Source organism: Lissotriton helveticus, chromosome 7, assembly GCF_964261635.1.
Source record: "Lissotriton helveticus chromosome 7, aLisHel1.1, whole genome shotgun sequence".
NCBI classification, from domain to species: domain Eukaryota; kingdom Metazoa; phylum Chordata; class Amphibia; order Caudata; family Salamandridae; genus Lissotriton; species Lissotriton helveticus.
In genome coordinates, this window is record NC_136068.1 from 1,516,798,108 (window position 1) to 1,516,820,904 (window position 22,797).

Consider the following 22,797-nt stretch of genomic DNA (forward strand, 5'->3'; position numbering starts at 1 on the left):
CCATTGTCCCTCCTCAATTTCGACAATAAAATACTGGCCAAAATTATTACAACCCTGTTGTCACTATTACGTGAAACAATGATATAGTCTTTGCAATTAGGCTTCATTCCCCATCGCTCCACTTCCCTTAACTTATGTGCCTTTTTTTCTGTGCTAAATAGAATATCACTGGACATTCCAGTGGCAGTCGCACTTAATGATGCGGAAAAGGCTCTTGACTCCCTTGAATGGCCTTTTTTGCATGCTACTCTTCAAAAGTTGGGGTTGCCATGCGGATATACCTCCATAATTAAGTTACTCTATTCCGAGCCATAGGCCTGCATTCGCACCAATGGCTCCCTTACCGCACCCTTTACGGTTACTCCTGAGATGAGGCAGGGTCGCCAACTGTCCCCATTATTATTTATAATCGCTATGGACCCACTAGTTCAGCATTTACAGAAGAAACATCTCCATCCTGGCCTGCAGTGTTGAACTGATCCGATGCTCCTGTCACTATGTGCTGATGATGTTTTTTACTTTTTCTCCGCCACTCTGTGGAAAATGTAGCTCGCACTGTGCATGAGTTTTTGCGTTATGGCCTGCAAATAAACTGGGAGAAGTCAGAACTATTCCAACTTATGGAGGCAATGTCACCTGTGATGTGGGAATTTCCACTGCAGTGTTGCGCAGATTCCGTCAAATATTTGGGCATTCACGTCTATCAGGATAAGGAGCAAGTTCTCCAATTAAACTATGGCCCAGTAGTGGACAGACTGATGATACAGATGGAGGGCTGAATACACCACCCGCTATCGCGTGTAACCGAGATCGGGGTGTCTGGTGCTGTTTGGGGCTTTCTCAGATCCTTCTTGGAAGGACGGGTTCAGCAGATATGGCTCCCACTGTGCTCTTCTTCTTCCCAGGCAGTGACCACAGGAGTCCCAGAGGGGTCTTCCCTTAGCCCCCTCCTCTTTAACATTTATGTCACACCTTTGGTGTACCTGGCAGAGGAACTTGGGGCTAAGGTCATGGCCTACACAGATGACACCCAGCTTCTCTTCACTTGGGATGAGAATGTGGACCCTGTTTCCTCTGCTCAACACTGTCTGTCCTCTATTTTTCATTGGCTATCTGCCGCACAACTTAAGAGCAACGAAGATAAATCGGAGATTCTCCTATATGGAAAGTTTCCTTCCAATTTTAGAGTAATTCTTTGGGTCCCCGAGTTCCCTATCCCCTCTTCTACAGAGAAGCCCGACCAAGAACCTGGGAGTTTGGTTTGAGAAGAATCTTTCCTTCGTTACACGGATTAAGAAAGTTGCTGGGACCTGCTTAGCCCTTTTGAAATCTTTGAGGAAGTTTCACCCTCTAATGCCTAGGGTGGCCAAAGAGACTGTCATTTGCGCCCTTATTCTGTCTCGGCTGGACTACGCAATGCCCTTTATGTGGGCATCCCGGGCTATCTGTTTAAAAAACTCCAAGTGGTCCAAAATGCGGCAGCCAGGCTCCTTTTTGAAATTCCCGCTAAGACTAGCATGAGACCCCACCTGCTCTCTCTGCACTGGCCCATCACGCTCTTCATGGGTGTGGCCCCATCTACCTGCAAAAACGCTTCGCCTTCTACACTCCAGCGCGACATCTGCGTTCCTTGTCTCAGCGCCTCGCCCAGGTCCCCTGCTTTAAATGTCAGAGGCTTGAAGGCAGCTCTCTAGATCAGAAAGCTGCTGTTGTCTGGAACGCTCTCCCTTTCGCCCTCCGGAACATTCAGGACCCGCTGATCTTCAAGAAGAACCTGAAAACATATCTCTTTGCATAAATCTCTGATGGTTGCCCCTCTTTGCGCCGCGCCGGGACACTCTTGAGTATCTGTGTGCGATACAAATTAAATTAACATAACATATCGCTGGTGGGTCGTATTGCCATTATAAAAATGGTGGTTTGCCCCTATTTTGGATATCTTTTTCTCAATATTCCTATCCCCCTAACCAATGCGTCTTTTCCGCGCTACAGAGTGTGCTTCTACGATTGATCAGGGCGGCCATAGGCCCCAAGTGGGGTGGGATACTTTCGTACTCCCCTATGAAAGGGGATGGGTTTAGCGTGCCACATCTGCAAGCTCTACTATCTAGGGGCACAGGGCCAGTATGCCCACCACTGGCACCACAGTGGCCTGAGCGTGAGCGCACCATCCTCCATCAGGGGATCTCTTTGTATCACAGCGATATCCAGACGCTTTCTACCACTTGCTGGGCATGACATAAGCTCCTTAGAGTCTTAGGAGGTGACCTGCTACTCTCCCTGTCTACTCATAGAGGATAATACATCGTTGCCTACTGCATCGGAAACCATTGTTAAAAATCCAGTGGTACATTCAAGGATCTCTTTCCAGATGGCCACGTACTTTCCCATGCTGATAATGTACATTTCGCGGTGGCCACCTGGACATTTTCTTCCTGCGGCGTGTGCACTGTGTGTTGCATGCACAGATCCACTCTTAACCACTCGCCCCACCAGAATTCGCCCCACTGACTGCACAGATACATTTCTCTGATGGGGGGCACCCGGTTTCCAAGTTCCATCATTCCAGCCTGGCGCTCCTGCCAATTCAGGATAGGCGTCTTCGGGAACCATGGGAGCAAGATCTGCACCGGCCTCTGCCAGATTTGATTTGGGACTACGGCTGTCAGCAAACAAAACTTGTTTTTCCCAATCACAGACACAAGCTTATACATTTTAAATGTCTTCGATGTGCTTACACTACATCTCAATCCTTGGCTAAATGTAACCCTACCAGATCTTCTTGCTGTCCTAAATGCCACCTTAATTATGCCGACTTTGCGCATCTTGCATGAACAGGCACCCATAGAACGGAGAGTCTGGAAAGAGGCTTTTACACATCTCTCGTTAATGAGAGGGTCCACTTTATCTTCCGAAACGCTCCTGGCACTGATGGGATTTGTCTGAGACATGCTTAAAGGTGTTTGCAGATTTACTACAGTGTTGTTTGCGAAGTAAGAATTTGTGAAAGGCTGCAGGGAAATGGATATCTCCGTGCTAGTGGGAGCACTGTTCCTAATACCGTAGGTATTAATCCATTTGGTTTAAAGAAAAAATAGTCCATTAATTCTCAATGAGATTGTTCAAACTCTTATATTTTTATTTTTTGTATTTTCCTTAGGTGGTTTCATGTAGTTACAATCACTCATGAGTCACGTTTAAAGTGGTAATCCATTGTAGCAAACACCCAATGCATTTCGTGTCACTTTTTGACCCTTCTTCAGGGGTCTTATTTCCAAAATGGATAGTGCTCCGTGATTGCGCTCGTATTCTCCTCCACGATAATGCTGCTCAGCTATGGCAGTCTGTCTGCCATAGCTGAGCAGCATGCACGGAGATATCCATTTCCCTGCAGCCTTTCACAAATATTGCCTTGAGCGCCATTGGACAGGCGTAAGGGGTGAGCACCAGTTATTAAACGGAGAGTAAAACTAATAAAAGCGTGCACACTGGAAACCATCATTTTCGAAGTAAGAATTTGCTCTACATTGGGGCAGCAGGTAGTGTCTGACAGTTAAGGGAGGGATAAGTAGCCTTTATTTTTGTGATCCCTCTAGCGAAATTTATTTTTCATCACAGCCACCCTCCGTCAGGCCCAAAAATATATGGCATCCGCTACGTGACTATTTGCTGCAGTAAGAAGAGCTATAATCAGTGATTAAACCTACTGTAGAAAAATCTAATCTCTGTGGATTCCAAGGGGCACGTGTTCTCAGGATACCAATATACCTATTATGAATCTTATATATCCACTGCCTGGTGCTCCCCCCTTATTTTTATTCCTTTTATTTCTATATCCCTATAATGACTGGAATGCTTTGTAGCATATGATGTTAGTGGAAAATGCATTCTCATCCAGAATGGATGGTTCTTCCAATTATTTTGTTTTCGATATTGAACATGATAATTTCCCCTGATAACGTGGTATTGTATGTGAGTTTTGTATATAAGTTAATATTATAAATTTAAAAAAGTACAGGCTAGTCATTTGTTTGTTGGCAACTCCTACAATATGGATTATTTTTCCAGAGAGGGGTAGGTTGGGAACCTCTGCTGTTCTCACAGTAGAGCGGGTAGCACCATTATCAATCAGAAATAATACAAGGTGGCTCGAGAAACCTGTATTACCTGTGCTTGGGGAACTTAAAAAATTTACCTTCTTTGCCTCTGAACTTGCTGTTTCTGAAATGGATTATTATTTTGGGGTTTCACAAATACATTATTCGGAACCTGATTTATAGCATTCAATCGACACTACCGCTTCCAATGTCCAAACTTGCCGCAAACGTGACAAGGATTCAACTTCTTTAAAGTCACAATTACAATCCTTGTACTCAGATCAATCGGAACATCACAACCTTTACCCTGTCATTGAAACCCATTAACATTTTATATCATAGGATTTCCCTCTTGATACAGTCGCTGCATGGGACCAACATTCCCAACCAAGGGGGTCATTATGATGGCGGATTTTCCGCATACTCCGGGCCGGCGGAAGCCACCGCCGGCCCGGAGTATGCGGGAAATCCGCCGAGGAGGCCTGAAAGACCCACTGCTAAATCAGGATGGCTGGTGGGTCTCACAATCTGTCCGCCGCTTTTCCGCCACGGTCGGAAGGCGACCACGGCGGAAAAGCACTAACATGGCTGGCGGTGTCTATCAGACACCGCCAGCCATATTAGGATGTAGGGAAAGTAATGCTTTTCCGCGGCGGCTTTTCCGCCGTGGAAAAGCATACGGACATTCACTTTGGGGGCCCGTTGCGGGCCCCCTGGGTGAAGGTTGCATGGGGGGTGCACGCGCGGTGCCTGCCGCTTCGTGCACGTAAAGGCACAGCTTTCGTTTTTTACTTTGCGGCGGGTGCTGCTTCAAGCAGCACCCGCCGCAATGTAAAACATACAGGATGTGACCGCCAGGGTGGCGGTCACATGCTAATTGCCATGGAGGGACCGCCGCTGCCCATGCGGACGGTCCCTCCTACGCAGGGGTGGCGGACGGACGCAAGTCCGTCCGCCATCCTAATCGGCCCCAAAGTGTGAATTCTGACCTCGCTGTGCAGCTTTCATCTGTATTATCAACTTCTCCTTCAGTTTCTTGTGTTTCATCTCAAATTCATCACTGCAATACTTCGCATACCTCAAGATATTGGCTTATTCTGCCAACAAATCAGATGCTGTTGAAACATCAATATAATTTCAAGTTTCAATTCCTGCACAAATCTGAACACAAAATGCCCCATGTCTTTGAGTGGGGAGTTCATTAGTTTATTGATGCCTAGGATGGTTGCCTTGGTCGGTAAAGTATTGGTTGAGGAAAAAGAGTTTCATGTCCTTTTTGGAGCAAGAGAAGGAGGGATTGCATCTGAGGTCAATAGGGAGTGCGTTCCACATCCTGGGTACGTTGCCAGAGAAGGACCGGCACTGGGTCGTTTTCTTTTTCAGTTTCGGAGGGATGAGAAGAGATTTGGTTCTTCCCAGAGTTCTGGAGTTTCCTGCTTTTACTAGGTTGCTGTTTAGGTAGTTTGGGGATTGGGTGTTAAGGGCCTTGAGAGTGATGCAAGCCAGTTTGTAAATACATCTCCCTACCATGGGAAGCCAGTTGAGTGTGTTGAGGGTTGGTGAGATGTGCGCAAATCTTTTTACATCAGTTATGAGTCGGGCTGCCATGTTAAGGACTGACATTAGTGGGACTAGGTGAGCTTTTGGTGACCCTGTTAGGATGGCGTTTCCATAGTCCAGTTTAGAAAGGACTAGGAATTGTACAATTGTCTTGAGATCATCTTGAGGAATAGAAGGTTTAATTTTCTGGAGTTGTTTTAGAGAGTAAAGCACACTTTCTGCAGAGTTCTTGATGTGGTCCTTCATTGACAAGTTCTTGTCCAGGGTAATGCCTAGTGACTTTACTTAGTCACATAGGACGACGGAGCAATTTAGAGCATCAACTCCTTGAACCAGAACCAGACTTGAATTGGTTGGTGGTTAGCTTTCGGAGAGAACAGTATTAATTCCGTTTTGTCAGGGTTCAGTTTTAAGTGGTTTGCGTAAAACCAGGTTTGGATCTTGGTTAGCGTGACATTAAGGTGTCAGACGTCACTGGGCGATTTGATTTTGTAGTATATTTGTGTGTCATCAGCATGTAGGTGGTAAGAACCCCTGCTTGTTTCAAAATAATTACAAGGGGTTCCATGAAGAGATTGAAGAGGGATGGTGAGAGGATCGATCCTTGCGGGACTCCAAGTTTGACTCATGTTGGTACAGAGAGGCAGGAGTTGACTTTATATAAACAAAACGGTGTGATAGGACCCAGGGGAATGTTTTAAGACCAAGCTCTAGGAACCGACCCCAGCAATGTATAACAACAAAAAAGTTCCAGAGGGTCAAAAAGTAGAATGTGAATCTATCGTGAGCAGAGAACAATCAGGAAAAAGGGGTGACCCCCAAACCGACTCTTAAGGCGGTTCACAATGACAACCTAGTGGATGATCAAGAGTATCAAGGATGCTCAAAAATACCCATCAGTCACCATTTGAGACCGCCCTTCATCATTTGTGATTTTCTGAAACCATCCATACATGTAGGTAGTATCTTAGCGTGAGGAAACTAGATGGTAAATAGTGTCCCCCCGCTGAATAGTACAGGTATGGTTTATCACTTTCTAAGATCGGTAAGTGATTAAGGCGTAATGTGGCTGAGGGTGTGCAGTGCAGACCAAAATGAATGTGAAAAAACTAGAAGAAAAAAGTGTCTAACATGGGATAAGGGAGCATGAAACAAACTTTATTAAGATAATGCTCGCTTTGCCAAATTTAAAAATTATTATGTGAAGACAGTTTGAAAAATGCGCTGTCAAAAGATGGAACCAGGCCAACATGTTTCAGCAAATCACGGACATAGTTGTCCTTGCTTTCATCAGGACCTCATAATAATCAAATGCTACTGCAACCAACCTCTTGCAGCTGCAACCTCTTGAAGATCAACCTAGGGCCGTTGGATCACTTTGGGATCTCCCTCCAGTTACAGGACATCATCCTTGCGGCACATGTCAGGCATGTCCACAAACAAAAAAATCTTTGGAGCTTGACATTGGAACATCAAGACCTTGGAGACAAGTGAAATTTACAAACTGCAATAGCGACCGACTAGTGTATCTGATCGTTTGCCCATGTGGACTTAAATACGTGGGTATGACCACTCTGAAGATAGGAATTAGAATATCAGAACACAAAAGCACTATCCGATGCAGGAGACAAGCTACCAAACTGACCAATCATTTCCTGGACGCAAATCATCTACCCACTGAATTCGAATGGACTGTGTTAGAACAACCTTTCATTCCATCATACACTGTAGATATAGCGAAATTTCTTTTGGTCAGGGAACAAAAATGGGTCCCGAAGCTCAATACTCATAGACAGGGACTCAATGATGACATTCCTTGGTCCAGTTTGTAATTCTGAGCTACCATTTTCGAACTGTAATCTCATTTTTTCAATTGATACATTATTTTACCTACTAGTGTCATTGCTCATGGGTCTTTAGTCATCTTAATAGTAATAATCCTCCGAGAATTGTATACCTCTCAGGCCTTCTCTTGGTTTAAAAGAAATTCAATAATTACAGTCTGATGATTACATCTTTTTGATCCATATGAGATATTCATCATCATGTGATACAGTGGAACCGAGATGTGGTGCGCGGGCACTTTCTTGACCTTTGATGAGTATTAACCAAACATCCAACGTGACCGCTATCTCTGCCTTGTTCTGGGGTCAAAGACTTAGATCAGAGTCGAGTTTGGCTACACGAACGATGAATTGACGTGTCTATGAAGATATCAACATAGTCCCTACACAAGAGACAATACACTCGAGTATCGTTTACAGCGCACTGTTTTGATTTTGGTTACCGTGGCAATGTTCAACAACCAATGGCCAGCGCGATCTCTTCACGAGCGCTAACGAATCAAAATAGAGCATATACGAGTCACGTGAAAGTTGAACCAATGAGCGTTCTCCTTTTAACTAAGGACTCGCCGGTGGCTCGGTGCCTCCCCAGTCGGTTCAGACGCCGGCTAGGAAGTACCGACGGAGAGGTGAGTCCTGCTTTCTCGTGCACGGATACTTGGTACTTCTTGAGCCTATTGTACCTCTTGGAGTTGTCTACTATCCATTTCCGTTGGTTATACACAATAATGTCGACGCGAAATCGCGTCCTCATTTAAGTAGTTTCTCCATTATTTTAGCATGGAGACTTTGTTCTCGGAATTCAGTAAAGTATGCCTCTGTGTCCCTACTAGACACGGAGTTATTTGATAACTATATCAGGCCTTTTGACCTATTTTATAACAATGGGTTGCCTAATAATACTCGTGACTCGCCCCCCTTTCTAGTGGGATGACGGAGGGTTTTTGTTAATTTAGGGTTGTTTGCACAGTATGATAAACATGTTTTCCTTCGGTTTGCATGTTTCTTAGAGCGGTGCTTCACTCTAATCCTGAGCCGCTGCCAGGTGGGGTGAGGTCTTCACGTCCCACAGAATATGGTAAGACTTGTTTTTATTCTATTGGGCATACTAAGTAATATCCTGGTATTGAATATTTAACATAACTACTACTATAGGAGTATGAATAGTCATTGTATGACTTGGATCTAAGGTCTACTATATATACCTAGTCCTTTGTATGTGAAATGGAGTGAGCATTTAATCAATCAGAGAACTGACCCTTGTCTTTTCAATTCTACAGTGAACAACACTAGCTGTGAGGTAGGACATCACTCTTTTTACCTGGAGACTACAGGTGAATTGTAATAATTGTCTTTTTATACTCACGTATTATTATTTTTTGGTTGCAGTAACATTTGATTATTATGAGGTACTGATGAAAGCAAGGACAACTATGTCCGTGATTTGCTGAAACATGTTGGCCTGGTTCCATCTTTTGACAGCGCATTTTTCAAACTGTCTTCACATAATAATTTTTAAATTTGGCAAAGCGAGCATTATCTTAATAAAGTTTGTTTCATGCTCCCTTATCCCGTTTTAGACACTTTTTTCTTCTAGTTTTTTCACATTCATTTTGGTCTGCACTGCACACCCTCAGCCACATTACGCCTAAATCACTTACCGATCTTAGAAAGTGATAAACCATACCTGTACTATTCAGCGGGGGAACACTATTTACCATCTAGTTTCCTCACGCTAAGATACTACCTACATGTATGGATGGTTTCAGAAAATCCCAAATGATGAAGGGCGGTCTCAAATGGTGACTGATGGGTATTTTTGAGCATCCTTGATACTCTTGATCATCCACTAGGTTGTCATTGTGAACCGCCTTAAGAGTCGGTTTGGGGGTCACCCCTTTTTCCTGATTGTTCTCTGCTCACGATAGATTCACATTCTACTTTTTGACCCTCTGGAACTTTTTTGTTGTTATAGGAGTTGACTTTAATCTGTTGCGACCGGTGCTGGAGGAAGGAAGTGAACCATTCTAGTACTGTGCCATTAATTACACATCGGCTCTTCAGAGTCTCAAGTAAAGCTCGATGGTTTACTGTGTCAAATGCCGCGGATAAGTCAATAAGGATGAGGAGGCAGGCTTCACCTCATTTCAAAGGCTTTGTGGATATCATCTGCAATATTGAGCATCGCTGTTTCAGTGCTACAACCTTTTCTGAAACCCGACTGAAAGGTGTCGAGGAGGTTGAAGTGGTCAATATGTTTGTTAAGTTGTTGGAGAACGCACTTCTCCAATGTTTTAGCTAGGAACTGAAGGTTGGAGATAGGTCGGAGGTTGTTGAGCTCGTTGGGGTCGGCCCCTGGTTTCTTGAGTATAGGTGTGATTTGACCTAGCTGAAGAGAGTCTGGGACACAACCTGATGTGAGGGAGGAGTTGATGATTTTTGTCCAGAAATGGGCAATGATGTGGTTGTGTTTTTTTACTATTGTGGATGGGAGTGGGTCCATAGTGAAGAAGGCTTTAAGCTTGCAATTATATTGAAGACTTGAATTTCCGACATGGGTTCGAAGTTCAACCAATTAGGGTCATTTTTCAGTTGGGAGTGTGTCTGGTTGTCTGTGGTAAGATTTCGATCTGTATGGTCGGGGTGGGTAAAGGGGGGCAGGTTGCAAGGGAGAGAGGATTTGAGGTTTGGATGAAGGATTGCTCAATTTTTGTGACTTTATCTGTGAAGAAGCTGGCGATTTCTTCACATCTATCTTTGATGGCTTTTATTTCTTGTGGGGGTGTGCTGTTTGTTCGACTTTTGACAATTTTGAAGAGTTCTCTAGGTCTATTCTTCACCTGGTCTAGTTGGCTGCGGAAGAAAGTGGCCTTTTCTCTAAAGATTTGTTTTTTATATGCTGACCGGGTTGAGAGAAGTTGTGCTAGGTGAAGAGTCTAGTTTAGTCTCCAAGTCTGTTCTGATTGTCTGAGTTGTCTTCTTTCATTATTAAGACCCACATTGAGCCAAGATTTAGATTTGGTAGATCTCAAAGGTTTGAGTTTGAGTGGTGCTACTTGATCTAACACCTCTGTCATTGTGGAATTAAAGGGAGCTGTGAGGTCATCGGCCGTCATATTGGAAGGCTGGGGTTGTAGATGGGCATGAATCCTGGATTCCAGTTCAGTTATGGTGACTCCTTTGATGTTCCTGGTCCAGTGCTTAGGTTTGTCAGGTCATATTGGTTGGTTTCTGACATGTGAGTCAATATTAAACAGTATGAGGTGGTGGTCATACCAGTCAATGGGAGAAATCGATCTCAAAGAGACCAGCTCGTTTTTTGTGATGATCGTATCCAGAGTTGCTCCTTTGATGTATGTTGGTTCATTGCAGAGATGTTTGAGGTTGGTAATTTCAAGCAGGTTAGAGAGGTTTTGGGTTGTAGTGTCTTCTGGGTTGTTCCAGTGGATATTGAAATCACCCAGGAAAATGTCTTCCCTGCATGGTAGGGAGAAAGGAGTTATTAGGTTGGTTAGTTCTTCAGCGAAGAGGGTACGTTCACCAGGAGGATGGTAGATGGTATGAAATTTGATGGGCGTGGTACCTTTGGCTGTAAGTTCCACCCCTAGGTACTCAAATGACAGGAATTCTGTAGATTGTAATCTGGTAAACTGTATTCCTTCTTTATGGATGATAGCTAGGCTGCCACCTGTTTTGATCACTCTGTCATGTCTGATGATGTTGTAGCCTGGGGGGGGGAGGTGAGAAGGTCTAGGGTGGGGGTAGAATGGTCATTGAGCCAGGATTCTGTGAGGAATGCGATGTCTATTTCTTCCGCGAGTATAACTTCAGCAATATATGTGTCTTGCTGTACTGCTGATCTACAGTTGAGGAGCAAGCACGATAGAGGCCGGGGCGCCTCAGTGGTGGTGTGTGCTCTATATATAGAAGTATATTGAGCAGGGGGTCTGGGAGAGAGGACAGGTATAGGGATTCTATTAGTGCTCACTAAAACTGGGATTACAAACAGGGCCGAGTTCTTGCTAATTTTGAGGTAAGAGTTGTTGATATCATCTGCTTCTCGTTCTGAAATAGGTCGGAGAGCTCGGCTGGGACGATGTGCCTGATTCCTCATAGGACTGGTGGGCAATGGGGTACCAAGTGGGGCCATGGAAGAGGTTGTATGGGGAAGATGTGTGGTTACCCGCAGTGTGTGAGCAAGGAGGCTTAATCCGGTTGGAAGGCTTTGTTGTAGGTGTAGGATATCTGCCGCTAGTAAGTCTTTTTTTTGCTCCATTCGGGTCAGTAGCTGGGAAAGTGTGCTGAAAGGGCATGTTGTCTTCATCGGGAGCAGTGTATGGCTAGGGTCTGTGAAAGGAGAGGGTACTAGGTTGTGGGATTGAGTGGCACCATTGGGGTTAGGAGTGGGGATTGAGTGGACATGAGGAGTCAGGTCATTGTTGCTTTAAGAGGTTAGGAGGAGATGTTGTGGGTCTTGGATCCAAGGGAAGGCAGTGAGCAATGGTAAGGACGAAGTCCATGTCCAGGGGAATGGCAGTGTGATTAGAAGTGGTAGTGGTTAGGGCAAGTGGCGGTGTGTCGGGGGGGAGTGAGCAGTGGCTAGAGGGAGGTAAATGTCCGAGGGATTATCGGTAGCGTTGTTTGTGGAGATGATTTGGGTAGGCGGAGTAGGGACAGTAGTGGAGTTTAGGATAATTAGCGAGGGTAGAATCGGGGCTCCTGAGGTCGGGGGGGGGTGCCTGTAGTGGGATCAGTCACGGAAAGAATGTCGTTTGAGTCCGATCTGCCTTGCTCAGGATCATCCTTGCTGTGTTTATTAACTGTGCATTTGCTGGACCTGGTGGTATCGGTTGAGGCCATTGTAGAGGGTGTTTGACGGCAGAGTGTGATGATACGGGTAGTGGGAATATAATTTGTGATGGTGGATGTCCATGAGTTGTATCGTGGGTGGTCAGGGGAGGGAGATTGGGTCGGTTCTGTTTTTTTTGTCAGGGTTGGGGGTATTAGGTTTGATGGTATTGATGAGTTAGAGAGGAGAGTAATGCTGGGAAGTGGCGTGTGGGTCAGTGGCCTGTATGAGAATGTTTCCTGTTCTGAAGATAGAAGATAGAAATTGTGAGTTCCCCTTTAAAGGCGGGGGTGACTGTTGTAGAGATTTTTTCGTCATACGGAATATTTACTGATTTGGTGACTTGAAAGTGAAGAAGGAAGGTGTTTTTCCACTTAGTCGGGCGATTTGTGTAAAAGATGAAGCAAGTTTTCGTGTTGCTGTTAGTAGTGGTGTGGTAGTTGTCTACTATAATTGTTTCCGGGTGCTGTTTTAGGGTACTGTGCTTTAGTTTCTTTTTAGTATTACTGGTTAGATTTTCTGGGTATTTTATGGATCATGAGTTGGGTCCGTAACGCATGAGTTTAGAGTACCGGGTGGGGTTCGGCGGGTGCATATTTAATGGCTGAGAGTTCAGGCTCTTTATGAATCTCTGGGAGGAGAGGTTGGTTGCGCATTTGTGCCTTGGTGCTGTGAAAGGTTAGACTAAATAATGAGGGAAGTGCCAATAATTGATCAATCCAAGGTCTCATTCAACAGTTAGGGTGTAAAGACTGGTACTCTTTAAATGCTTGCAACAATCTCTCATAATAGAAATGTATCCTTTCTTTGGCTCTTGGGTTATTCTGTCCATCCTGAGCCAATCAATAACTTTAAGGGATACCTTTGATTGTAAAAATATAATCTCCTGCTTTTTCATCACTAACAGTGTTTGAGCCTTTCTCAGAGGAGGTCTCAGGTCTTTGTATCAGTCAGTTTTACAGCTACTTTGCACTCAGCCCACAAATCACAATATCAAATTGGGTATTCAGATCTGTCCACAACACCTTTGATATTTACCACTCCACTGGCTTCTCTCTCAGTTTCTGGAAATCATTTGTGAATGATACAAGATCACTCCTACTCCAAGGCACATAGACATAACCTCCACCAGGTACTTTTCTCAATGGATAATCTGACGCAGCCTCTTCGTCTTCTATAGATGGAGGCAGCTCTACCCTTAGTTTTCTTTTGTTCTTTCTTTTTCACCCATCTGCCTTTCCATCTATCTAATTCACTCCATTTCCAAATATAATCAATTAATTCCCTAATTTGTAATCTTATTCCTGATGTTCTCATGCTAATGATGTCCTCATCATTAAAACATGCACAGTAACGTTTATGCAATGTCTTGCTTTTATTTAAACCAACTTCATATTTCGGAGCCAATTCGAACAACCTTTCATAAACTTGTCCAGCATGTCTGGTAACACATTAATACAATTTCATTTTACTGTTATGTATCTAATCAGGACAAATCAAGAGTTCCAAGTATCAGTTCTTCTATATCTACCTTTAATTTGGTAACATCCACTTTATTCTCTTTAGCTGGAGACTGAACAGTCTTTCCATTTGGTCCTGTACTACTACCTTCACTCGAGGGTTCTATTTGTTTAAGCCAGTCAGCTAGTTCTTGGGCACTAAGCCCAGGTTCTTCTTCAGTGGTATTAACAATTATTTCTCCTCTAAATGTACCAGGATTTACATTGGCTGGTGAATTCAAAAGAGACATATCAGAACGTAACGAACCCATAGGTATTTCTGTCCTGATTGTGCTGTAATTAACACCTAGAGGCACACTTGTGTTGGGCATGAAAAAAGGTGGCGATCTTTGGGAAAACCTTACATGCAGGGAAAACCCTGTCTGATTTGAAGGTGGATCTGTACTCGCAGCATATGGAGTATTCACTTGTGTCAGAACCAAAGGAAATGAAAAACCCTTCTCATTGTTGAGCCAGCAGAAGTGGTACCTGTGGCACCTATTTCAGTAAAAACAGCCAGAGTATGTGTAGTGTTCCCAGTCAATCCAAGGTTATACAGTGGGACAACAGGACCAAAAGTGCATCTGGGGCTTTTAAAGCAATTGAGTTAATGGGAGTACTAATCACTGTTTTCCCTGCCATCACATTAGAGCTTATATTCACTGGTGCAGTAGCTATTCCTGAAGTTCCACTAACACCTGCACCACTCATTCCTTCTTGTTGAGATTTGTTTTATGGGGGTGGACGGATTGACAATAATGCGTCCAATAGATTATCACGAATCACTATGACAGGCTTCATCCTCACTCTCAGCATTTTCTGTCTTTTCCCCTTTTTCTTTTTCTTCAACTCTTCCTTTCCTTTCTCTATATCGTCACTTGTTAATGCAGGCCACAATCTAGCTCCTTCTATCATTCTGGTTCTTCATCGCCTTTTTTCTGCATCCCATTTAGCATCAGCGTAAGTACGCACTGCCTTTCTAACTCTTCTCTGACATTTTTACTTCAGCCTTTCCTGAGCTGCTCGGTCCCAAGTATTAAGTGTTTCATACTGTGCAGGTCTAGTAACCGGTTTCATGTCATACTCTCCTCAGATTATCAATGATTTTCAAATTAAATGTGCCACAGTGTGGAAACATCAATGCACCTTCTGTCTCAGTGATCTTATGGCATTGGGTAAGCCAACTATATGTATGGAGGCCTACATTTATACTCATATAATGACCTGACATACCCTAATGTGGTGCCTCTTCTTCCTCACAAACAAGTATCCTTACATTTCTCCTAAACCTGTCTCATATAGCCTTAAAGAATTTCATTCTTCGACAGCAAATCAAGAATTACAATGATCTTTTCATCTTAAACCAGGACATAATTTCTTTACCCTCAGTTTTCATTCGGCGTCAACATCCAATACTAGCGCAACTGTCTATGGTGTAGAAAGACAATCTCAGCGTGGCTTTAAACCAACCAACCAATCCCAGTGCAGCACAATGTGATGTCAATCTCACTCCTTGCAGCGGCTCACCCTCCTTTATGATTCTTCATGGTCGCGTTCTCTCTGGAATTTTTCACACAAAAACAAATGTAATCATTTTACAATTAACTTTGTCTGCTCCTCTAAAGAAATGAAAGCATTCATATAACTAGGAAACATTCTGATCAACACTTTCTGTCCTATCGTGAATCCACTTTGTATAAAACCTCGACTAGCGGGGTCTCACACAAATTGAAACAGATCCTCCCTGTGCGCAAAGATTCACTATACAAATCATACCTCACAATTACGCAAAGATTAAGTCTCTATCTCAACTGTGCTGTCGACAATGTCTCACGGCTAGCACCAAAACACAGCTGACAACTACAATATAGTGTATTTTACACTTTTTAACATCATTCCGGGATCTTAGGCCACGTCGGACTTGATAACCACTTCAACTTCACTGCAGGTAAGTGCCATATTCACAAAGCAACTTAAAACATGTCAGCAGAATGCCATTCAAACACTGCAGGACACCACAAGCTAAGCATACGCATTACCGTACCCTAATATTACTCACACATCTGCTGTTACAACTCATTCCCAAACCACTGGAACTCCATCAATCCTTTGAATGAACCATGGGCTTTTAGTGGTTTTGACTGAGTTTGGGCAATTTCTAAATGGGATACCCTAACTTCCTCACTTCAGTGGCAACCATCCAACAATGCTACCAGTTGATCCTGTGCTGGGCTAACCCTCTTACCATTGGTTATCCGATTAATCCTTTTGTGCGAATAATAGGCAATGGAAGTTAGTACTTGGTTAAACACATGTAATTAACAGTGAAAACCATTTGGCTACACAATAAGGACCAGGAATCAGTGAATAAAGTCAAGACGTTTTATTGCAAGTTAGCAGTCAGTTCAATGTAAATCAATCTCATTACCATGTTATAAAGATACAGAATGACAAAAGGACAGCCAAACCTCCTGAAAAAGTTGAAGCCCATCAATATGAGACAAAGCATACGTCCAGTCACAGCAATATAAAAAATAAACAGCAGAATCTGATGTTCAGAGAAAATTATTCAAACTTCTCTCCTAAACAGGAGTAAATATTCTAATTTAGAATCTAAAACTAATGAGGATGGTTAAGTCTAAAAGACTCTCAAAACATTGGGAAAATGCAGAAGAAGTTGTGGGAAGGTGTCAGCATTTCAAAAGCTCAGTCAAGAGTCTACTAGGGGTAGGGAAATAAGTGTTAGCCTAAGCCAAACTTCAGTGAAGAATCAAAGGGGTACGCATAGATGTCTGTTCCTCTCAAAGTTCAAGAAAAAGTAGCCAACATCAACATGTGTGACACTAGTTAATACCATAAAAATAATCTGAGCAACACCCATTGTTCACACCATCAGGGGCTCCATTGTCCTTTCCATTCTCACATTGTGATCTGCAACATTGGCAAACTTTCCCAGGGCAGTCCTGAGAATGACATCGTTCTTGGTCATCTGTGACTCCTCGCAACATTAATGAATAGAGCCTGTCAGTTAATGCTCCGGCTCTCCGAGTTCCTTGTCAAGAACTTCTTCTCAGGCCTGTCTATCGCTAGTACAGATTTACATCTATTCTCAAACTAACAAACCATGTGAATATGCCTGCAAAGAAAAGACACACCAGCAGAAACGGAAAACATGTATGCAGAAAGAAATACAGGCCTAGTCATGGTAACTTAACGTGTTAACTCAGTGGTGCACATTTAATATGCATGTCCACACACAACTTACAAACAAAAAAAAGAAATGTCAATAGATTAGATTCAGAATTAAATTCATGTTATGTTTCAGTAAATATGAAGCAACTTTGAATGCATAAATAAAAGGGTGACTAAGCACTACCTTATGAATACCAACGCGAAAACATTAGTGCATTCCTTTACATGAATCATTCTGGTTCATGTTCAATAACCCTACAATATGGTGTATTAGGCAGCAGTTCTTCCTCTCATGGGCACAGTACTTTCATCAGGCACCAAAGAACAAACATTGTGGCATTGTATTTATGGCATACTTTGAGACACAGTGGGGAGAAAATTAACATAGGAAAAAGACTTTGGGCAGTAACAAAAAATGGTCCAACTCATCAGTCACAAGGAAAAAAGACGATGTAAGTCAAAACTTTTTAAAGAAATTTTTAAACAATCGTTTTTGACTCAAAATTAAAAAAAGGGTGCCTCACCCTAAAAGAAAACTATACAAATATTTTACATGTATATACAAGGTGAAGAATTGAAAGTTTTGCTGTAAGAAGGGAATTGCAAGTGCAAGCAGATAGAATCGCTACAGAATCCCTTCTAATACCCAGAAAGAGAGTCCCCCAAATTGAATCATATAACACTTCATTATATATATAAAATAGAATGCGTAATCAGCACGCTCTCAGGAATCAAAACCACAAGGAATGCGATACAAAAGGGGATTTTTTTGTCATAAATCCAAGCTTCTTGACTCGTTTCATCAAGATACCTCTTTTTATAAAATAAAGGGATGGGACTGGCACTCATGGGTTTTTACTCTGTTGCTATCATCAAAACGTTTCGGCTGCTGACATATATACTCCAACCCGCCTTCACTTGTTTCTGTACCAGAACAGACAAGCGTGGACCCGATATTCCAGTGCAATATTTATTTCGCCAGTGCCGCCATTTCGCGTTTCGGGAGATCCCCCATGATCACATGACAACTCTTAGGCATTTTACAACGCTATATAAAGTGCAAGTGCAGTGCAGCAATTACGTGAACATAGAAGAAATACCTCAAGTATATACATTTTGTTCTGGGTCAAAATTGTCACACTTAATGAAATATTCGTGACCACAGAATCATCGAAATTCCTCTAAATACCATATAAGGAATCTTTGCATGAAAATTCAATTTCTCATAAAATAACAGCATAAATGCATAAAATACATGGGTTTCCAACTATGTAAAAATGGTTAAATCTATCCGAGTGCTAAAACAAAATCAGTGCAATTTTATATCAAGTGAATGAATTAATAAACTTAAAACCATTCAGATGTTTCAGTAAGGTGACTCTTTTTTGTGCAAACTGCTATGTAATTTAAAGTGCAAAAATGGCTTTAGGAAGTAAAGAATACATTTCATACTATAGGCTGATCCATCAGAAAATCACTATTAATAACTAGAAGTATAACAATATACTTAATATAATAAATATATAAATATCACCATCCTAAAAAAGATATTCTGCAAGTTAAAATTTCACAACAGGTGGACACAATGAACATTCAATATTTCATTAATTGCAATTCCCCTTAGGCAGTTCATTTCAGTATCAATAGACATTTGCAAAAGGTTTCCACCTTGATTGTGCTAACCTACACATTTTATAAGAAGGTGTACAGATCTTCACTAGTATTCAACCCCTTCAGGTACTTAGAGTCAAATTGCAGGATATAAATTGTTTCTAATCTCCTCAATTTAGACTCCCTGTCTCCTCCTCTTTTCTGCAGTGATATAGCATCAATTACATAACATTTCAGATGTTTCTGGTCGCTATTATGGCTAAGTTTAAAATGCCATGCAACTGGGTAATTCTCATCATTGTTGCAAATAGCGCGAATATGCTGCAGGATCCTCTTATGTGCTGGTAGTTTGGTGCTCCCTACATATTTTAAATTACAACTGCAGGTGACCATGTACACCGCAAAATCAGATTTGCACGTAAGATGTTGATTAATTTTACACTCTGCAGGACCAAATGCCGTTGTGTAAGTAGTAGTATTTATACCATATTGGCACGCCTTGCAAACAGAGCACTTGTAGAACCCCTTTCTTGCCATTAACCAAGAGCTCTTTGTTCTTGTTTCAATGTTGCTTCTGACCAGTGATGCACCCATACTGTTTGCTTTCCTGAAGGTGACTGATGGCTTATTGGGCAGTAGTCCCCCTATCACTGGATCGCCATTGATGATCGGACAATTCTTTCTGACTATTTCCCTGATCTGTTTCTCTTGTTGTGAAAAACCAAGGATTAGCCTAATTGGTTCTTCATGTCCATTTGCACTGTTCCGTTTGTCCTTATATTTCAACAAATCCTGTCTTGCCAACGATTTAGATTTGACAATCGCTATCTCAATAACATCTGAGCTATACCCCCTATCGAGGAACCTGCCCTTACACTCCCGTTGCTTGTTATTACAGTCATCCTCTCTGCTGCAAATCTGTCTGATATGGAGCATTTTTCCGTACGGAATGCTCTTGATTTAATGTGACAGATGCGCGCTGGAGGCATGTAACAGTGTATTACCATCTGAGGGCTTTCGATACAGAGTAGTAGTCAATTTATTCTCCACCACCTGGACTCTTACGTCTAGGAATGTGACCATTTCCTTGCTTATCTCAGCTGTGAATTGTAGGTAAACTGTGTTGTTGTTCAATTTTGCAATAAACTCAGTAGCACATTCAATGTCCCCATCCCACACTATAAACAAATCATCGATATAGCGCAGCCATGTTACCACATCCTTAATATATATCTGCTCATGTTGTTGCCTGAGGACCAGCTCCTCACACCACCCCATAAATAAACAGGCGTAGCTGGGCCCCATGGCTACTCCCTGAATCTGCTGGAACCTCCTCCCATCAAATAAGACAAAATTGTTTTCCAAGCACAATAGTAGCATTTTGAGCAACATATTAGAATGCTTAGAGTAGATTATGGGCCTCTTCAACAAGAAGTACTCAATTGCTCTCATACCATCTTTGTTCTTAATACACGTATACAAACTGGATACATCAAGCGCTAACATTTTATGTTCTGTATCTTTCTCAGAAAGTCACTTGTATCTTGCACAAATGATTCTAGACTTCTAACAAAGTCCTGCAAGAAAAAGTCTATATATCTCGATAGGTTTTCCAAGAGACCATCGCACGCAGCGATAATGGGACGTCCCGGTGGTTTGTCCATACTCTTGTGGATTTTCGGTATAAAATAAATTACCGGGACAATTGGATATTCCTTCTTAAGATATTTGAATTCTTCCCAGTTAAGTAGCCCAATACTTTTCCAGGCCAACAATTGCGCAAACAGGGCCTCTTGAGTATCCTTATATTTTGTCAGTGGAACCTTTCTTTAGCACTCAATGTTATTCAATTGACTATATGCCTCCTCCAAATAATGTTTTAAAGGCCGCAACACCAAATTTCCTCCTTTGTCAGAGTTTCGTATTATGATTTGGTTGTTGTCCTTCAATTTATTAACAAGCTGCCAATATTTCCTCTCATGATTTGAAACTTTCCTTTTTGAATTTGTAGTAACAATACTGAGTCTTTTTACTTATGCTATCAACTGTTCAATAAAAACATCTATTGAGTCCCGTGCCATAATGGGTACAAACTTGGATTTTTGTTTGAAAGGCATTTGAAGCTTAACATTAGTCCCTTGGACATGCGATGGCTGCATATTTTCTTCTCCCAATTCAGATATTTCTTGGGATGAGCTGGGGAGTTCTCTCACAACTCCCTCTTCTCTTTCCAATTTTTGCATGTCATGTAGTAGCTCATAGTCTGCCCCAACAAGGCCTTGTAATCCGGGGTTCTGCGTCTGCTGTCGGGGTTCTGCGTTATTACTGCCTCTGCAGTGCCCTCATGGGCCCCCTGTTGTTGGTGAAATTTCTTTAATTTTAGTTTCCTTATGAATCTGTATATATCTTCACAAGTTTGGGTGTAACTAAAATTGGACTCCGGGCAATACGACAAACCTAATGAAAGGAGCTGCTCCTCCGCCACTGTAATGCCCGCTAGATTAATAATGGTATTACTGTTAGAGGTGGTGGGGCTGACTGCTGGATTTTTGATGAGCCCAGCCCCGTCTTCAAACTCTATCTGTGAGCTCTGCCTCTCCCACGTTTCTTGGTGCCGACTCCTTGCTTGCCTACGGGCCCTTCTTCTCCTTGTTGCCCTGTTTTGACGGGCACTTTGTTGTGTGGTCTCAGGGTGTCCCTGCGGCTGCTTTTTCCCCCAAAGTAAGTTTGATGTTGTTCAGCTCAGACCTTGTTCCCAGATTGTCTGACTCAGAGCCACTTTCCACGGCTGAGCTAAGGTCCGAGACTGATGGGGATTCTACAATTCTTCGCTTTGTCCTGTCTTCAGCATTGCCCATGCCCATACGTTTATTTGCAGTAGCCACTCGCATTAAATCATATCTTTTGGCAAACTGCAAAATTTGTCTGTTCGCATAATCGTCTCTATCACGCCTGAATTTATAACTTTTTCTATTTTTTATTTTCTCTTTCTCCTTTTTGAGACGAACATTCATTTCCTCAACCATTTTATTTTTAAACTGTGGATCCCTCTGTGGCTCAATTTCTTTCTCTAGGAGCTCAATTTTTTCCTGGAGCATATTCCTGTCAATGACAGCATATTTCACAAGTATCTCCACCAGCCGACGAGATGATTCTAGATTACACTCACCCCACTCAGCCATCATTGAAGGGTTGGGGGACTCGTAGCTTGGGGCAATCATGATGCGGAGGCCCCTCGGTATCCTGCCCACATCCAAATACCTCTGGAGGGACTGGGCCTTCCACCACTTTGCCTGCTCCTGACGTTTAAGCTTCTCGAGCGCTCGAAAGCTGTCCCTAAGCCCTTTGCATTTATTATTACTGGGCTCCTATATATATATATATATATATATATATATATATATATATATTACCTACTGGCGATAGCCAGTAGGTATATATAGTTAGGATTTTTTCTCTATGGGATTTTTGAAAATTCTATGTCTAATAACTTTGGCGTTTGTGGACGGAATTGGCTGAAATTTTCAGGAAAATGGAACATTTTGTTTCTGAGTAGCCCCTGAAAATGTGGGGGGGTTTCGTCAAGGGGGGGCCGAGAAAAAAGGGGGGTCCCAAAACGTGTTTTTAACATTGAGTTTTCCCTAGGGCGGTTGGCCTCACTTTTAGCCCGAACGGCTGAATGGATTTGCACGAAACTTGGCAAAATTGTAGGGACTGGTAGCCCGATGTGCCTTTGCTAGGTCTCAATATATGTGCTCCAGTGGATTTTGAGAAATTAACGTTCAAAAAAAGATATATATCTGTAACAGCGGACCGGGCAGCGCTCCAGTTCGCGTACTTTTCGCGTTATGGAGCTTTGTGAAGCGAAGCTGATTGGTTCTCCGGCGTCTGTAAACATTCCAAACAGTCCGTAGCGGCCGCCATCTTGTCTCTCGGTAGGATCGAGAGACAAGAGGAGGCCAAAGCGAAGGGGAAAATGACCATAAGGGGGCATAGTAGATCCTCCCTGACCCCCTAGGTTTGATGTGGAGGTTTTAAAAGGGCCCCGCGGGGCAAAAAAATAAATAAATAATAATAATCGAACGGCTGAATGGATTTGCACGAAACTTGGCAAAATATTAGGGACTGGTAGCCCGATGTGCCTT